The sequence below is a fragment of the Bos taurus genome, chromosome 23 (genome assembly GCF_002263795.3).
Source record: "Bos taurus isolate L1 Dominette 01449 registration number 42190680 breed Hereford chromosome 23, ARS-UCD2.0, whole genome shotgun sequence".
NCBI lineage: Eukaryota > Metazoa > Chordata > Mammalia > Artiodactyla > Bovidae > Bos > Bos taurus.
This window is the reverse complement of record NC_037350.1, coordinates 36,274,116-36,292,826: the sequence shown is the minus strand read 5'-3', so window position 1 is coordinate 36,292,826 and position 18,711 is coordinate 36,274,116. Positions and strand designations below refer to the sequence as shown.

At 41.3% G+C, this 18,711-nt stretch overlaps 1 long non-coding RNA gene across 6 annotated transcripts in view; it reads left to right on the top strand.

Annotated features, from left to right (window-relative positions):
* LOC100847951 (uncharacterized) overlaps positions 1-18,711 on the top strand; it is a 413,745-nt gene that overhangs the window by 172,492 nt on the left and 222,542 nt on the right. For 4 of the 6 annotated variants that reach the window (XR_003032262.2, XR_003032257.2, XR_001494910.2 and 1 more), the window contains one exon: positions 11,388-11,468. The exons of the other annotated variants lie outside the window; for them this stretch is intronic. This is a non-coding gene — a long non-coding RNA (uncharacterized lncRNA). The remainder of the gene's footprint in view (positions 1-11,387; positions 11,469-18,711) is intronic. 6 annotated transcript variants of the gene reach the window in all.

The following is an 18,711-nucleotide window of genomic DNA, read 5'->3' as shown; positions in this document are numbered from 1 at the left end:
TACTAGCAGTTATCACCTCAGGTATAGATGGAATGAAAAACAAGTTTCTGTAGTAGGTCTGTCTGGAAACCTAATGACTGTTTGATGTTGTTTCTATGAGAAAGCTATATTCTGAGTTCCCAATAAATTACCAACATTCCTTAGGAATATGAACCACGTGCACGTTAGTAAACGTATCTTTTGTTTCTGAGTCTCTTCAAGTTTGTACTTCATTTTAGAATCGAGAGTTGTGATGGATCTGAAGGTAACAGGAGGGCCGAGAGCATATTCTTCCCCAGCATTAAATCTCTTTTGCTACTTCCTCGTACTGCTTAGGTCTCCCATGTTTTCCTTTCGGTGACTATCTTTCAGAGGATCATGTTTTGGTCTTGGGATAATTCTGCTTTCAGCATACAACATATAGCTGGGGACTTGCGTGAAACTACCCAGAGCTGTCTCATTTAGAATATTTTTTCCCCTTGGCTGACTTCACTAAATTTTGTTAATGCAAGGGGAGCTAGCTTCATGGCTGCAGATCTGGTATCGATTATCATTAATTCTTCCCTTTATGACTTTGCCACTTAAATACACATTTAGAAACAAACCAAATAAACATAAAATAGCATAACTAAAATTTTGACTTGGGTGGTCCAGTTAGTTTCAACATGTGCTTAGCTTTGAAAGGTGGTTATAAAAACACTAGAGTTTAACCAAACCATTAAATGATGGCAATAGGTTTTTTTTTCTTTTTAAGTTTTATTTTACAAGGTATTAATTCAGATATCTTTACAAATAAACCTTGGGTTATTTACAATTTATTGAAACACAAAATAACCAAAATGGTAAATTTTTGCATGTCTAGGTGCTTTGTTTCTGTATATTTCCATTTGGCCTATAAAACTCGATTGACTGGTTTCCAACTATGTGACTTTGAGTAAGTCACTTAACTGCTTGAGCTTTAGTCTCATTTGTGACAGGAAATATGTGCTAGTTGGTTCCCAGGCGCTCTCACTTCTGAAATGTTAGGACTCTGCAATTCTGTGAATTTAAAAGTTGACATTAAAAAGAATCATATGAAGCAGAAGGTATACTATTGACTCCACTGTAGAAGGGAAGAGATGGCAAGTTGTGGACTAATCAATAAAGGTCTAAAAATAGCATATAATCCTGAGCCTTCTTTAAAAAGTCAGTCTTATTTATTGCCCTGTTTATTGAACTATGCATATGGTTGAGAAAATAGATGGGACATCTGGAAAAAGTATTAAAACATATTTGTAGGCAAGGACTATGCCTCAGCACCTTAAATATGTTGTGTTACAACAGTGTATGCTGATGTTGTCATTAAATGCAATGCTAGCCACGTGAGTCAGCCCCATTTAGAATCATTTTGGATTTGGCCAAATGGTATTTTGGTGGTTTCTGGATTGTGGGTTAGAAATCAGAACTCCTGGAGTGAGTCTCTTGTTTCTACACACATATAACACCCCAGGACAGAGAGAAGTCCTTTTCCTTTTAATTTTCCACATCTTTTTGTGGTTGTCTTTGCTTTCCCTCCTGTGATCCATTTCTGGCATGACAGTAAGAGTTTCTTTGGGGTAATTAGTAGTCCTAAGTTATTTCCATTAAGGATTCTTGGGGATTAGATGTAAAAGCATTGTAGAAAGACTGGTTATATAGAGAAGAAACATAGCAACTTTTTTTTTTTTTTTTTAAAGGTATTCTCAAGATCAGACATGGGTTGTTGTTGCAATCTGGTTCCAGCAAGCACAGCAAGCCTGGGGCAAGCCATTTTGATATGTCACGGAGGCAGCCTTTGGGCAAACGCTGATGACACATGAAGGAAGGCTGTTCACAGTGTTTCATTTAGGTTCCTTTGATCACTCTTAACTGGTTTTTAATATTACACCAACATCATATCAGAAACCAAAGCATTTCTTAGTCCTCTCACTCTGGAAATCGTTTCCCCCACTTTTCTGAACCTAGAATGAAAGATGGATGTTTGGTTGGTATCTCGTGTATGCCACTCTTTCTTAAACACTACAGTGGTAAAGACTTACAAGTGTTCCTTTTCATTTGTTTTGAAGTGATGAGAGAGGGCAGAGATGGTATCTTGTTAGTGTCCCAGGGCCCCAGTCAAGGCTTGGAGTAGAGTGGGGACTTCCTGTAATTTGGCTTCTTGTCAGATTGTGTTTTTGAGGATGAAGCAGGAATCTTCCTTTGAAATCTTCATAAATCAGATAAAATCTAATTGGTTAGGAAGGGCAGAGGATGAAATGGACCGTATCTCTCTTTGGCCTTCTGGTACATCTTTAGAAATGAGGGTTTTTCTTCCCCCTTATAAGTGTAGTCATGTATTTTTTAACTCTGCATTTGCAGAGCATAAAAATTGATTACTAAATGTGAATATTAAAGCATAGAGTTGATGAGAGAATTAAAAAAATAACCCCACAAATACTTCCTTTTAGTAGTAGGCTAATGAATTATGGTTAAATCTTTAGAAATCAAGGAGACAAAATGGAAGATGTTTTTGGTAACTTTTTAGGATTGTAAGTTGCTTAAAGTGGAACATACAGTTTGGTCATTATCTATTTTGCCTTTTTGAAGATAATTGGGCTGTTTAAGAAAATGGATCTGTTACCATCTCCACTTAGAACTTCGGTGTGTGGGTCTTGTTTTGTGAGTTGTATGGTCATATTTTTTAATTGATGTGTGGTTAATGTACAGGATTACATGGGTTATAGGTATATTATATAGTGATTCACAACTTTTAAAGGTTATATTCCATTTATAGTTACTACAAAATATAGGCTATATTCCCTGTCTTGTACAATATAATCTTGTGTCTTATTTATTTTTTACAGAATATAGCCCCCTCTCTTGATATTGCGCCTACCCTCTTTTCTCTCCCTGCTGGTCACCACTAGTGCTCTATATCTGTGAGTCTTTCTTTTTTGTTAGTTGCTAGTTTGTTATACTTTCTGAGTTTCACATACAAGTGATATCACACAGCATCTGATTTTCTGTTTGACTTATTTCACCTAGCATGATACTCTTCAAGTCCACTGATGCTTTTGCAGATGGCAGAATTTCATTCTTTTTGATGGCTGAGTAGTAGTCCATTGTGTGTGTGTGTGGATAGACAAGCATAAGTATACATGTCTGCCATATCTTCCTTATGCATTCATCCATCACTGAATCTTTCCATATCTTGGCCATTGTAAATAATGCTGCAGTAAACATTGGGGTGCACATGTCTTTTCAAATTAGTGTTTTTGTTTCTTTCGGATATTATACCCGGGAGTGGAAATGCTGGGCCATGTGGTAGTTTTATTTTGGGTTTGTTCAGAATCTACGGCCATAGTTCTGCCATTACTTTGCCACCTCCTTGCTTGACTTGATTATCTTTAGGTCCCTCAGGGATTTATCATTGTACTATCTAGGCATCCTGCCTTCTGATCGTTCCACTGGCTGCTTTTGTATTGGAACCACTGTTGGAGGTACAGGTCTGTGCAGCTGTGTGGATACCTTGGGTACCTTTGGGCAGAACCTGTTTGTCAGTTGGTGGTTTAGGCAAGTTATAGGTAAAACACTGTGAAAGCCTCTGTCTAGATCCTTATCTTTTGCTCCAGCAGAATCAGACACATGAAGCTGAATGTTGGGCAGCCTTTGTTTAAAAAAGGAGATACTGGTGTTTAGAGCAAGTCAAGCCTCTAAAACAGAACAGGGCTCAGGCGTGGGGTAAAGATGTCATAAAGCTCTCTGTGAAAAGCCCAGTGTGTGAAGTTAGGCCTAGTAAAATCTCACATCTTTCTGAGAGACTGAAGCAAACCATCCTGGAATGTGAAAGTATTCATTTTATAAATAGAATGAAATCTTTCTCTGTACACTGGAGGTCTCAGGATGGGTTAGCAAAGATAGAATAGATATGAAACATGATCTCCTCTTAAATGTTCCCAATTGTTTTGTGTGTTGGGTTTGTTTTATAACATCCAGATAAGTCTAAAGGCAGAGAAGAGGTCTGTTGTTAAGACAGCAGTGTTTCTTTGATATTGAATAGTTGAAGGGGATCTAAGTGATTGTGTGACTTATTTTTAGACACTATAAAGCCACCCTTGTGAGCAGGGAAGAGTGGATATGTTGGCAGCCAGCTTAGCCCGGAGTCTGTAGTTGCTTGAAGCTTGGGAAAGCTGGAAGAAGAAACTACTCCATGGAACTCATGCGACCTGCTCCTCAAATAGTGCTGAAGCAGCCATGTCAGCTGTGTGACCCTCCCAGCTCACTTTACAAGGAAAGTGATCTGGGTTAGAGGAATTATTCATGATGTTTTAACCCACAAATTCCTCCTTCCTCCTACTCCTTCAGCCCAACTTAAACTCTGGTAAGTGGAGAAACTGATATCTAAGCACAAGTAAGAAGATGAAGTCACTTATCTTGAGATTTCTTTAAACCTTTAATTATTGTAAACAAAAGTTCTAGTTTCTTTGGAGCTCATGATGATGTCTTACTTGTGGGGCTGACTCTTATCAGATTGAGTCATCGTTGGACTTGAAGATCTAGAATAACATACCATCTGCTATGAAGAAATTATTACAGTAGTTGTTCTTGACACACAAAGATTTGTATTAATGAGCTTATCTCCACCATGCTTCATTTAGTTCCTGCAGGAAGTCTGTGCTACCCCTGGCACTCAGAAGACAGGATTGCCATGCTCCTGTTCTCATGGGGCTCTGGGGCTCTTCTTGCCAGTAAGAGGCTGAGTTCTAGACTCACAGGGTATCCCCGTTCCTTAGTGATAGGGGTGCAAAGGAGCATAAAGCTCTTGGCACATAGTAGGTGTTCAGTAGAACCTTGGAAGGCAGCTGATAGTAGGGAACATCCTCATGGCAGAATTTGCTGCATTTTTATTAAGAGCCTGACTTTACACTCTCTGGCTGGCACTTACTCTGCTTTTGTAGACTTAGCCCTGGGATAGGGGGTTTGCAGGAGTGTCTGAATCTTGATCCACATTGTCCTTCCTCTGTGTCTCTGGTTTAAGCTTTTCATGATCCTAGGAGAGCTGTCCTCCTGGTCTCTTTCCCTGGTTTTGGCAAAGACTCAACAGGCGAGCCTCATCCCTCGAAGATCTTGTACAATTTAACTGGAATCAGGACACTGATTACATGCAAGCAGTCTTCAAGCTGAGAGCTTTAAAAATGAGATTTTTCTTTGAAATTTAAAAGAAAGTAGAATACAAATGTGCTTGCTTTTCAACATAGATTGATTAGCTGGCAGGGAGGGAAGGCCGGCCTTTGAAATCTATAGGCATCGTGTTGCAGGCCTGACCCCGCTGACCCTGGGAGATTAGTAATGGTCTACGCAGCCTGCTCTGTCAGCACGTCTGGCAGGGCAGGCACAGATGGTGCCAGTTGGAGAAAATCACTGCTGAACGTTGCACCGCAGCCTCGCCTTGGCCAAGCAGCCTCTGGAGGAGGAGCCAAGACTGGGCTAGCTACAGATGTGTCTTGTCCGTGCCCAGCGCTTCGGAATAGACCTGTGAAGATGCCAGTGTAGGGTTAGGATGTGTTTGCTGATTGTGACTTTGGTTGTGCTTCCTTGCCGTAGCTTAGGCCATCCTGCGCCAGTGAGCAGCTGGGATCTCAAACAGGGTCTGTGGCCTCGGGGTTGCTCTGAGAGGGAATTTGAAATGAGAACTGATCTCATTCCAAGGAGTCAGGCATAATGCAATACTTGTTTTCCTAGCGTCAGTCGGCCTAAGGAAAACGTGAGTCGGCTGGGATGGAGGGAGGAGAAGTCTTGAGAGTTTGAGTAATCAACTTAACTCAGGGGTAAAGAGAATTAATTTCATTATGGAAAGCAGCACGCATGAACTCTGTCCTTTGAGCTGCCACCAGTGTCTGGGTTGTCCGGTGGTACCCTGACACTTGATAATGCACACTTTTTGTGTGGGCTTGGTCTTAGAAATGGTGACTCTGCTCCCCAGAGATAGCAAGGAAAAGACCCTTATTGACATGTAGCCACAGGCTGAAATATTCTCCTCACAAAGCTGAACTGATCTGAAACTAAGTCCACTCTTCCAAATTAGACACTGGACTCTTTAATAATTCTGCTTGGGGTTGCATTGATAGTCCAGTGTTGAAGTGTAGCCTCCCAAGGTACCAACATCCAAGCTGAATTTCAGCAGGTCGGGGACAGGCTGAAAAACACTGATGCTGAACAGAAGATGTGCAAGTGTCTACAATGGCAGAGGGTCACTCGGTCCCTCAGTGGCCTTCCACCATTCCTAACTCCTGTCACAACTTTAACTTTCTATTCCAGTTAGGTCAGGCTTTGGGGCTTATTACAGTTTGACTGATTGGATTCCTTTTGGGTTTGTTTTATGAAATACATTGTTGTTTCATACTTGAAGAATTTTCCATGGAGATGCGACTGTTGGGAAATGCGAACTGCTTTGTGAAGCTCTCACGTTTACAGAGGCTTCTTAAAGGGGATTCCCCCCCCCCCCCCGAAGATGTAAGGAAACGGATCCTGTGCAGAGCCAGCTAGTACTTTTGAAATGGCGACATAGGGGCGTGGCCTCGAGGGGGCTCAGAATGAAAAGGGCTCTGGCTGAGCTCACCCGGTGGACACCCACTGCAATACTGCGTTGCATCCTGGAGCCTGGAAGAGAGGTCCTCCGAGAGCGGGAGTGTGTGCTCACCTCTGACAGAAGTCTAGCTCCTCTTGGTTAATAGAGCGTGGCTCAGGCCAGAGTAGCTTTATTGACGAGACGCGAGGTGAAGAAGAGAGAGAAGTCAAGGATGACTCCCGAGTGAGAGGGGGAGGCCGGTGGGTGATGCAGTGCACTGGCAAGAGGAGGATAAGTGCAGTTTGAAGCAGTTTGTACTTGAAATGTCCATTAGGTCCTTGGATATCTGGGTCAGGATTTGAGCCCAGTGGTCTGGCGTGGAGGGAGAGATTTGGGAGTCATTGACATGTAGCCTGTAATGAAGCCACAGGAGTAAATAAGATTGTGTGGAGACCCAAGAGAAGTGGGAGCAAATGGAATTCAGGAGAGATCTGGAAGCAAACTCTACCCCCACTAACACCCGCCCCCCCCACCCCCCGCCCCCAGATTTGAACAATCGTGTGTATTTGTCTAGAATAACAAAGATGGCCTGGTGACTGTGTCAGGGTCGTGCTTGATGTCTATTTGGAAGGAAAATTCAGAGTAGTCTTTGGATCTGTAGAAATAAATTCTTTTAGATTATCCTGAAGTAGCATTTTGGAAGCTGGTCCATTTCATATATGCTCCAACTTTTGCCCACCAGGCTCCTCTGTCCATGGGATTCTCCAGGCAAGAATACTGGAGTGGGTTGCCATGCCCTCCTCCAGAGGATCTTCCCAACCCAGGGATTGAACCCAGGTCTCCTGCATTGCAGGCAGATTCTTTCCCATATGAGCTGCAAAGAAGTTCCTCCAACTTTTGAAGTAGATGCCAAAACATACCCGAGGACAGAGAGCCCAGGGTCTGCGGGACAGGAAACAAGCATCTCTGGTTTATTGAGCAGCGGGAGCAGGAAGAGCCGAGGGACAAGAGGGCAGCAGAAACCAAGAATCAAACCTGGTCACGAGGCCACATCAGCCCCGCTTGGCAGACAGGCCCAGTGGCTTTGGTAATTGCCCTGGTGCCTGCTGTGTGTGCGCCTTTTCCACTGAGTTTTAAAAAGCCTTTCCTCTAACTACCGGGTCTCTCAGAACTGGGGCCACATTTGCCCTTGGTGGTTTTCTCCTGTGGAATCTTTGCTGTGTCTGTGCTCTGTGCTGTGTCTGCTGACTCCACAAGAACCCTCCTGGCCCTGCTCTCTGACACCGCTCCTGCCCGCCCACTCCTGCCTGAGCTCATAGACGCTTTGTGAGGACATGCCCTTCTGGAAGAGCCCGGCAGAAACCACAGGCTTGCATGGCCAGACCGGCACACGTGGACTTGACCAGAGCCTCATCTTTCCTCTTGCTCACTCCCTGCCCCACCCCCACCACCCCGGCCTTTTTTCTCTGGGTACTTTTGGCATAAATACTATGTGTCTTAGTCCCTCAGTCATGTCCGGTTCTTTGGGACTCCATGGACTGTAGCCCACCAGGCTCCTCTGTCCACGGAATTCTCCAGGCAAGAATATTGGAGTGGGCAGCCATTCCCTTCTCCAGGGGATCTTCACAACCCGGGGATCTAACCTGGGTCTCCTGCATTGCAGGCAGATTCTTTACCATCTGAGCCACCAGGGAAGTCCCATAAATACTATGTAACTGTCTAAAATCAATAGAACTTTCAAAGCAAGGCTTAAAACTAATGGTAAAGCTTCATTAGCAGTGGAGCTTCCTTTGGATTAAAAATGTTACTTCAGATAGAAATGCCTTTTTACACCTGCATTTGCATGAATTCTGTTTTTGGTATTCTAATTCTGGATATGATATAGGAAGGAAGTGTACTCAAACTTTAGGGAAATGAATCCCCAAAAGATTTCTGTATTTTCTGTATACCTCCACAGTTTCTATCTAGTTCCATAAGAAATAGCCAAAAGACTGATTTTCACCCAAAGCTGGGGTTTTGCTTTTGATGCTTTCCAAGAACAGATAATCATAAGCGCTAGTTAATAATGCATTTTGTCCTTCTGTTAAGTTTATTATCCTTTAGAAGGGGACACAGGTTACATTGAGACTAGGGTATCTTAAATATTTACAGTTGGAAATACTCCGGGCATCTGTTGAAATTTTGTCTTAAAACTCCATTCTGTTGTTCATACATTTTCATTTTGCCCCAGTCAATATCTTTTAAAAAATAAGACATTCGGCCATAGTTGCCTGTGTATAAATAAGAGATAATGATCAGAGTTAAGTTTAGCCGTTTTTCCTGCATATTATGTGCTGGGTACTCTGCTACGTTTTGGAACTCGAAGGTGAGTAAGAAATGGTTTCTGTCCTCAAGGAGCTTAGGGTCTAGAAATGGTAGATGTGAACATAAATAGTTGCTTGTAGCACAGTGTGGAATGGGCTGTGGGTGTTCAGTCCATTCTTGGGGGCCGGAATCAGGGTGAATTTTTGGAAAAGGCTCTAGCTGGATTGTAAAAAGTGAGGTAAAGTTAATCTAGGAAGAGTGGCATGTTTCCTAGCCAGGGAGTGATCTGAGTTTTAAACATCATGGGATAGGCAGGTAACTTCAGTACTTCAGCACTGGCCAGTAAATGAGATTTACAGAAGACTTTCCATGTACCTTAGGTTTTAAGGCTTCGTTTATTGTATAAAATAATGTTAATGTAATACTTCTGAAGAAGTATTCTAGTTTGTCATTGCAGTATAATCTTACCTTGGACAAGCTTTAATTGAAATAAATATGTATTTATCTGAAGGCAGCCATTATGCTAGCATCATTAATAATTCAGAAGAGTTTTCAATTAAGCATTAACAACATCATTGCCTTTGGCTGTGATCTGACTGCTTGAGCTCAGAATATCGAATTATTTTTCTCAGTGAAGATAAAATTAAGCCTCAGGTAACCAGAACTAAAAACTTCTAATTCTTTAATCAACATATGCTCTCTTTGAGCATCTCTTAGGAGAGATGAATGATAGTAAGACATGGCAAGGATTTTAACTTTTTAGGTGTCCTTCCCCAGGTATATCCTGGGATCTGTGTACCTTTTACCCAGTATTCTATAATAGCATCGTCACAGTTCACTGCATTAGAAATTCTAATTCAAAAACACAGTCTTGCACCACTTGAAAATTCTTTATCATCAAAGATTATTTTTGTTATATGAAAAAGTGAACTTAATTACTAAAAATCTCAGTGATAAGTACAGGAAAGGCTTCCTTTTATTGGGCGAGATTTAATTCCATCATCTGTACTGCTCCTGCCAACTTTTTTTTTTGTCCAATCAGATGGCTTGAACCGTAAACAACTTTTTGGTTAATCTTCAGTAAATCAGAAATGGAGTTTATTGAAACACCTCATTCAACCTCTGGGAGCCTGATAACACACTGAGTGCATGTACTTTTGGTCAGAAGACTCTTATAGTGACTGTGGATATAACAATGAGTCTTCATTTCCTGGAGCAATAGTTGATGCTTCTACATTGCAAATATACAGAGTGAATTTTCAGATTCCAGAGGTGTTGAAAGTATTTATTACTCAACAAGCCTCTGTGTGTGTGTGTGTATTTGTGGGTGTGTGTGTGTAAAACAACTGTGGTATTACCCTAATATTTTATGCATTTATATATTTTTTGCTGTTGAAATGCATTTCCTTCCAGCATACTTCCAAGCAGACCAGTATCAAACTCAATACTTCACACCCACCCCTGTTTTTTGTTTTTTTTTTTTTATAAAAAGGCACTTTCCCACCTCAGACACTAATTATTAAAGTTGCATGATTTGCCAGGCAAACACGACTCAGTAGTGGTATTTGAGCAACAAATCAATGAACAAATATTGATGCAACACACATGCCACATGAGCGTGACACCATCTGGGGTTCTGTACATGATTTATACAGGAAGACAGAGCATCTCTGCCTTTAAGTGGCTCAAAATGTAATTAATAGGAGACAGGGAAGAAAAAGCAGAAAAACATAAGCAAAGCTCTTCAACCAGTTTTCACAGTGACTAGCGTAGTCATATTGCCATACATTCAATATTTGCTGAGTGCTTTGCTACTCGTCAGGTCTGTTGAGGGCTGGGGATAAATAGGGAACAGGATACAATCCTGGTGTTCTAGGAGCTTACAGTTGAGGTTTACTATGTGTGACCCACATATATGGGCTTCAGTGTTAAAAGAATCCGCCTGTCAATGTGGGAGACACAGGAGATGTGAGTTTGATCCCTGGTTTGTGAAGATCTCCTGGAGGATGAAATGGCAACCCACTCCAATATTCTTTCCTGGAAAATTCCATGACCAGAGGAGCATGGTGGCTATATTCTATGGGGTTGCAAAGAGTCAGACACAATTTAGCGACTGAACATGTATGCACCCTATATATACTCAGTAAGTTGAAAACATCTTCAGTGATCTAGAAATGAGTGAGATAATAATAGCTTACTTAGTAAATTCTAGAAGGTTTAATATCTGACTGTGCACTTCCCGGGTGGCATTAGTGGTAAAGAACCTATCTGCCAATGCAGGAGACAAGAGACACAGGTTTGATCCCTGGTTGAGGAAGATCTCCTGAGGAGGGCACAGCAACCCACTCCAGTATTCTGGCCATGGACAGAGGAGCCTGGTGGGCACTGGTTTGCAAAGAGTTGGATACGACCGAAGCAACTTAGCATGCACACAATGATATTCCAGGCCTCTAAATTTCACTTGCAATCAGGTTTGGGCCTTCACAGTGGTAAAGAATGATGTAAAAACAGGCCAAATTCATGTTTCTTTTTATTTCAGTGAGTAAATTTCCAAGCCATCAAGAAGAAATACGGTTGTCTCTCCAGCGTTCCAACAGGACCATTCCAACATCACTTGAACGTAAGCTCAATGAAAACTGGCCTTTTCCTATGTTTGGTTCACTGCTGGGACCCGGCACATAGGGAAGAACCTCTTCAATAACAATACTCAGTGGATTTTCCTTAAATTACTGAGACTGTGGAAGGCTGGTTGTGTTGGAGGTACTCTGCAAGGCATTGGAAATATTGGGAAAGTAAATCCAGGGTCCACAACCTCATCATCTACCAGGTAGGAAGAAAAATAAACAGAAAATCACAGTTTGTAACCTGTGCTCCGAGAGAGGAGCTGGGGAAGGCTTCATGGAGGTGGTGATGATAATTACATTCCACGTAGTGTGTATAAGAGTCGGGGCCCAGTGGGCATGCTCAGCATCCTGTGTAGGTAATCAAGGGGTTCATTGTCTGTAGAGAATTTTAAATAATAAAACTGAATAAAAATTGGTGTGTTGTTTTATTACTCAGTAGTTAGCTATCCTAAAGTAAGACACTGATTAAGAATACTTTCTCCAGGGCTACCATAGGCCAGCTCCTCACACATCTCACTCTCCTCTTAATATGCTTGTTTCTCTGGGTGGATATTTGAGATATTTGAGCTTCAGACACCATTGTTCCTGAGAATAGAGCCTTTGGGCTTGGTAATGATCGCTTTACATGTGTTCTATTTAAAAAAAAAAAAAGTTGAAAAAAGCTTTAACTCTGAGTATACACATATTTCAAGACAATTGGTAGGAGAATGTTTTCTGTAACACTCAGAAGTCTAGAAAGGCCTTTCTTTCCCCATCTTTCAAAGTATTGTGATCTCTTTTAAAAAAAAATCTGCTCAGTCTTTCAAATCAATACTTTCATGGGTCAACTTCGTGTCCCATCACAATTATCAAAGAATGACTTTTCATAGGTTGAAACATAGAATTCAGAAATTTTCGATAAAAACTACCATTTTTATCTTGAATATTGTATTGTAATATACTTCCTGGTTTTGGTTATATGTTAGGCCTTTTTTTCTAGACTTAAAAAATTAATTCTCTTGTACCAGACGACTGCCTTCCAAAATTTACAATTTAGTGGTCATCATCTGCTATTGAATTTTTATCTTAATATTGCCCTATTTTGGATGTTGTCCGTATGGCAGACTAGTAAGGATAGATTGTTGTTATTTAGTCGCTAAGTCATGTCTGACTCTTTCCGACCCCATGGACTGTAGCCCTCCAGGCCCCTCTGTCCATAGGAATTCCTAGGCAAGAATACGGGAGTGGGTTACCGCTTCCTTCTCCAGGGGATTCCCCTGACCCACGGCTTGACCCTGTGTCTCCTGCATTGGCAGGTGGATTCTTTACCTCTGAGCCACTACCTCAACAGTTATTCAGGTGTGTGAAATTAGGTAAGACAACTTTCTCCAACTTTCTCCATGTGTGTACACACACACATACATATCAATTCAAGAATGCTCTGAATTCCCTGGGATGGATTTTCATCCCTTGAGGCAGTCACTTTTCAAATGGTACCTAATGCCGTATGGATAGGCATACCCACCAAAGTAGCTTATTTACCCAGCAGCATCTACACCATTGATTTTTGTAGAGTAAATCATAACAGCCTATTAACATTCCATTATGCTGAGCATAGGACTAATAGGAAAACATCTGTGAGGTCAGATCAGAAGTAGACTTTAGAATGTACTGTTCAAAAAAGGATGAAATGGAAACCATTTATGGAGGCTGGTGGGTAAAACAAAGACTTAAAGGAAGGGTAACAAAGAACAGAACTCTGCCATTGTGTAATTTCCTGTCGGATATTATGGCGAATTTTATCTATATATCACCTTATTTTACTCTTCACTTAAACTGAACTGACTTGGATATCCACATGTGTTTTTGTTCTTCTTACTGGAATATAATTTCTTTACAATGTGTTACTTTCTGCACAGTGGATCTGCTCTATCTGTGTGTGTATCCTTTCCTTCTTGGACCTCCCTCCTACCCCCCACCACCCCACCCCTCTAGTCATCAAGAACACTGAGCAGAGCTCCCTGTGCTATAGATCATCTTCCCAGTAGCTGTTTTACACACAGTAATGTATATATGTCAATGCTGCACACACCTTTTGAGCGTCCTCTAATTTTCTTATTAGAGGTTCAAGTATTTCACTCAATTAATTGGATTAGGAAATGCAGGGAAATCACTTAAATGTCCTGATCTCATTTAATGCTGTGATAGTGGGGTGAGACCCTCTGCATTGGCAAGTGGGCCACCAGCAGTTGGACATGGCAGCATGCACTGGAAGTTCCTACACAGTAGCTTGGGATGCTCCAAGACAGACTTGGCAGGGCTGAGAACCACCCAATAAAGACAACGAGGATATCCTGCCTCTGCATTAGCTGTAGTCTGGCGCCCATGTTGCACCCTTAACTGTCCTTGGAATGAAAGGGACAGTTGGGTAGTTCGGGAACTTGTCTCAGTGAAAAGTGACATTGTGTGCTAGGAAAGCAGACTTGGAGGAGAGAATTTAGTTATAGTAAGATTCCGTGGTACAAGTCTCTGTTAAGGTTTATGATGTGTCAGATACCGTGCCAGACATTCGGAGGCGTGGGGTAGGTGATGAACAATCCTCATCTTCAAGAGACAGCTCCAGAAGACTCGCATCCTGGAGCCATGGAACCTATTACACAAGTCTCAAGAGAAGCCTGTGGATGTGTTAAATCAGTTTAGAGTAAATCTTAACTACTCATTTTGTCACCCATTAGCCATTGTTTGATGGAAACTGGGAAAGAAAATCTGTTAAGAACACGATAAGGAAGGACTGGTCAGATGAAGAGGCGGATGACCAGGAAAAGATGGTGTCCAGAAACCTCGGGGAAGAGAGAATTTCCAGTAGGAAGAGGGTGGGGCAGACACAGCCCTTTGTACACAGAACCTAAGTGAGATAAGCTTCCAAAGCTAAGTGGCAGAGATGTGGAGGCAATAGGTGACCTTTGGGAGAGCTGTGGAGTGGGCATGGTGTGGGGGCAGCCAGCTTGCAGAAGGTCGATGAGAGAAGTTAGGAGACCCTGCAGCTTGTAAGATTCTTTTGAAAGAGGAGGGTGTGTAAGAGGTAAAGGAGGTGCTACATGAATTAGATGCTATCAGTGGCATCAGTTTGTCATTATGATCTTGGACAAGTTTATTTAATCACTTTGGGCCTTAATTTCCTTGTCTGTGAAAGGACTGATACTAGTAGCTACTACTTAAGGAATCAAATGAGTTAGCACCATTATACTAAGTAAATTTCTATTAGATCAATATCTTAAGAGAGGTACAGTGAAAATGCAATAGTAATTTAGAAGACAGAGCAGTAACTTCCAGATTATGGGATAGATACGTTTCTTTTTATTTTCAGTCATAGCAAACACATAAAATTTATTGTGTTAACCATGTCTGGGTATACAGTTCAAAAACGTTAGGTATATTGCATTGTTGTGCAGCCAACCTCCAAAACTTTTTCAGCCTTCAAAACTGAAGCCTTAGTCGTGTTCTCAGAGGAAACGGGGCTCACTGCTTTGTGAGAATTAGGAACTTCTCTTAGGAGATCTTGCCTGATCACTGGACACAGAAGCATAGACTTCATGTAATGACTTAGACTTCGCATTTGACATTGGGCAGGAATCTGCTGACCTGTTGCCCAGGGTTTTATAATTCTAATATCCAGAGGTCAGGTACTATTTGGACCTGCTCTGTGATCAAGGTCTGGTTGAAAGGATGCTCAGCCGAATCTTTCTATAGTTTTAATTATCATCCCACTCAAAAAGTGAACGTTTTACTGTTTTGGTAAGGTTTGAAATGTTGGTCTGCAACTTAATAGAAGTGATTTTTCTACAATGATAATGATGAGAAACAACTGGTCCTGGGGATAAAACCTAAACTTCACATCGATAGACTAGGCTTTCTCTCCCGCCACACCCTTGCGTCTGTGTTCTCTGAGTAAACAAATGAACAATTTTCTTCAGTATAAATCTTTTTGGTAGCTAGACTTTTAAAAAGATGGTGCCTCCTTTTACTTAGAGGGTTTTAATTCTTACGCCTAGAATTTTATGAAAGAACTGGAGGAAAGAGTGAGAGAACAGAGGAAGTAACAGTAGTTGTGGACAAAAGGATGGCAGGTGCCCAGGGCAGTGGGGAGAGGGAGGCAGGATTCCAAGCAAAACAGAAGAGCAAGACTTTGGTCTCTCCTCTCCAATTAATACATGTTGGTTTTACCTAACCAATGGTGCTGCTGATGAGAAAATAAATCTTGAGATACCATCTGCTACAAAAAGCCAAGTCTTGACATTTTTCACTTTGTAGTGGATTAAAATTACGTCTGTTCTGATAGGCGTTTCTGGGCCTTTCTTTTCCTGTTTCCTGAATCCTCCTACTTCCGAGACCCAGTCCGCCCTAATGACAAGATTTTTTTCTCCGGCAATAAAGCTTTTCCTGCATTCCCTGGTCGTACTGTGGTTTCACTGTTCAGCTGATTATGTTTTTTGGCGCTTGGTCACTAGATCACTCTGAAGCAAATTTATGCTGAGGGGTTACTAGTTATTTTATCAAGGGGATTGGATATCTAAGACACTTAAGTCATGGTAGGGATTTTGGTATTCTGATAAGCAGCCCAAGAAGAGAGTTTTGGAAGAGCAGGGCCTCTTGGTACTTCTGAAATTTTGTGTGTGTATGCTTAGTGAGCCAAACGTGTGGCTCTGCACATACTAAAATACATTTAGTGTTGTGCAAATAGTTTTTTTTTAAGATGTAGTTCCCTATTATTCAGTGTTAGAGATTTTTATGAAATACTGGCTCTGGAAAAAACCAACATTGGTCTCATCTAAAAAAATTTTCTTCATGAGTCAATAGATGTATGGTTTGTCTCTTTCTTGGGATAAGAGAAGGTGAAGAAACAAAACTAAAACCCCCCCAAATGTGCTTCTCACTAGTAAGCAAGGCTTAGCCCAGTGACTGACAGGGATGAGTGAGACTGGCTGTGTGTTTGTGTTCTCAGGTCAGGAGTTTATTTAGCTGGTGTTCATTTGGAGCTAAATACTAAAGTGATTTTACCTATAAGTGATTTTTTTTTTTTTTAGCAGTGGTTGAGGCCATTTATAGAAATATGCTAGGAATACATCTAATTTTTGTAAGAAGAAAGGGTAAATAAAAGGGTGATTAGAAAGATTAGAAAACGATGGTTCCTTCTTGAGTTTTGCCAGAGAAAAATCAGGACAAGACTCCGTTTGTTCTCTTTCATCGAGTACTTTGTCTCTCCGCAGCTGGTCAGGTCCTTTTTATGTGGCATTAGTCCTCGAATTTGTGTGGGTCAACAAATGGACAACAGCAGCAAATGTTCAGCCATCATACGGGTGTCAAGCCTAGCAAATTGACAAATTACATGAACACCAAATGCATAAACAAGTTTGCATGAGCCAAGTATTCCAAACGAGAACAACAGCTGCCAGTTCTGTCCTTAAGAACAGAAATGCCCCTCGTTGTGTTCTCATCTGTTACTGCCCCAGGTTGGGAAATGTCAGCTGTAAGATGTATAGACTTAGGGCTCTGGGATAACAAGCTGCCTCTTTGAACTTCTCAGCACCAAGAGCTTCTTGTTATCCAACCAGATAAAGACACGGAGATGTATTAGCTTCCCTGTGCAATGCTTGAGTCATTACCAACAACAATGGTGGGCTTAAATTTTTTATGTTGGAGATTGATAGAAAGTAATCATCAGAAAGCCATAATAATGTTCAGATGACATTCTCTTCAGCTAGGAAGCCCTATTCGTATTGGTCACTGGAATACAAAACTCAGGCTTGTGGCTTGTACTCATTTTGCAGTCTGAGCCTAAATGCACCTAAGTGTTAAACCCAGGATAAAGGGAGAAATTAGTGCCTTCTCTGCTCTTCCATAGCACTGATGCTTTTTGTATCTGTACAGTTTTCTTCTTCTTCCTACAGACCTCCTATTTAAAATGATGTTTGAAAGATACTTTTATGCTTTGGCCAATTGTTGCTGTCTAATCAAAACTGAGTGTCTGCACTTCATTATTCAGTACTTGATAAGGGCAACATTTTCTGGTCAGTCAATAAAACCAGCTTCATACTTCCCTGTAAATAATCCATTGGCAGGTAGAAGGGACTTCTGACCTAGTTGGTCCTCTGCTTTTGATCAAAGAAATGGGTAAGCCACTGGGTCTATAAATCTTCTTTTCTGTGATTCCATAGTGTCAGGAGAACATTTCCATGGATCCTTTATTTATACAGAGAAAACGTAAATCTCAAGTCACCATTTCTAAAACCCACAGGCTCCTGGGCTGTCATTTTGGTTGCAGACTCTGTGCTGCTTTCTGGCTGTGTGCTGTGTGGTGGGTGGATGGGTGTCTGATGGGAGTGCGTTTTAAAGGCAAGAAGGATTTAAGGATATAATTTACTGACGTTCTGTTGAGTGCACTCCCTGCTATACTTGTCTAGTCATATATTTTACTATTTTAATAATACTCAGTTATCTCTTGGCCTACTTGAGACAGGCCTAACAATTTGTGACTGTTCCTAACATTTGTAGTGGCTCAGTGTACATGTCTGATTATGACATTAGCCATTCCTGCTTAACGTTAGTGCTGGCTCTTGGCTGGCTGTGCGAAGCAGTGTGTATTTAACAAAGTGAGCTGACTAAATGCCATTAAATGAGTTGTCTTTATTTTGGCGTATGCCCTGCCCCAGTTTTAAGTTTTCATGTCGAAATCTAGCATTTAACGACTGCTTTTAAACCTCTGCCTTTTAATTTTGGATACCAAATATGGCAGAGTTATTCAGGTGGCCAAGTAGACTTTTACTGACCTTGCATGCGGTTTACTGGTATTACGTTTTTTAAAGTCAGTATTTGCTGTTTTAGGATAGCAGGAACCCATGTGAGATTTTCTGAAGATCGTTTTTAAAGTCTGACATGCAGCTGCCCGGCATATACATTTTTAGCTAAAAGGCGCCTCTCTTGCGTTTGTATTTAAGTGACCCTGGAATGTGATTCAGGGGTAGTTTGCTGTGGGTAATCTTTGGACACTTTTCTATCTGACAGGCACCGACATCTGTGGTTTATGTTGCTTTGTTTTTTAGGTCTATCAATAACCTGATGATAAGAGAATGTTTACTAAGATGGATTTTTTTTCCCTTTTGCACAATTTAAAAGCTGGAGGTAAAACAAAACACGTGTGATGCAAAAAAAATCAGTGATGCAAAATTAATATATGGCACCAGTAAGGTTGAAGTAACCTCA